Raw genomic sequence first — 1,040 nt, 5'->3', positions numbered from 1 at the left:
TATGGATTAAAGTCATTTTTTATCATCAATCTGTACACAATACCCCATAATAAAATAGTGAAAACTAGTGTTCAGAAACTTTTTCAAAGTATTTAAAAATAAATAACATGAAATATCACATTTACATAAGTACTCTGACCCTTCACTCAGTACTTTGTTGAGGCACCTTTGGCAGCGATTACAGCCTCATGTCTTCTTGGGTATGACGCTACAAGCTTGGCACACCTGTATTTCGGTAATTTCTCCCATTCTTCCCTGCAGATCCTCTCAAGCTCTGTCAGGTTGGACGGGGAGCGTCAATGCACAGCTATTTTCAGGTCCCTCCTGAGATATTCGATCCGGTTCAAATCCTCTGGCTGGGCCACTCAAGGACATTCACAGACTTGTCACAATGCCACTCCTGCGTTGTCTTGCTGTGTGCTTAGGGTCGTTGTCCTGTTGGAAGGTGAACCTCTGCCCTAGTCTGAGGTCCAGACCACTCTGGAGTAGGTTTTCATCAAGGGTCTCTCTGTACTTTGCTCTGTTCATCTTTCCCTAGATCCTGACTAGTTCCTGCCACTGAAAAACTTCCCCACAGCATGATGCTGCCACCACCATGCTTCACTATGGGTATCGTATTGGCCAGGTGATGAACAGTGCCTGGTTTCCTCCAGATGTGATGCTTGGCATTCAGGCCAAAGAGTTCAATCTTGGTTTCATGAGACCAAAGAATCTTGTTTCCCATACCTTTTGACAAACTCCAAGTGGGCTGTCATGTGCCTTTTACTGAGGAGTGGCTTCCGTCCGGCCACTCTACCATAAAGGCCTGATTGGTGGAGTGCTGCAGATATAGTTGTCCTTCTGGAAGTTCCTCCCATCTCCACAGAGGAACCCTGGAGCTCTGTCAGGGTGACCATCGGGTTCTTGGTCTCCTCTCTGACCAAGACCATTCTCCCCTAATTACTCAGTTTGGCCCGGCGACCAGCTCTATGAAGAGTCCTGGTGGTTCCAAAGTTCTTCCATTTAAGAATGACGGAGGACATTGTGCTCTTCGAGACCTG

This window comes from Leucoraja erinacea, chromosome 21 (assembly GCF_028641065.1).
Source record: "Leucoraja erinacea ecotype New England chromosome 21, Leri_hhj_1, whole genome shotgun sequence".
In the NCBI taxonomy this organism is placed as follows: domain Eukaryota; kingdom Metazoa; phylum Chordata; class Chondrichthyes; order Rajiformes; family Rajidae; genus Leucoraja; species Leucoraja erinaceus.
Note: the sequence above shows the minus strand (reverse complement) of the source record.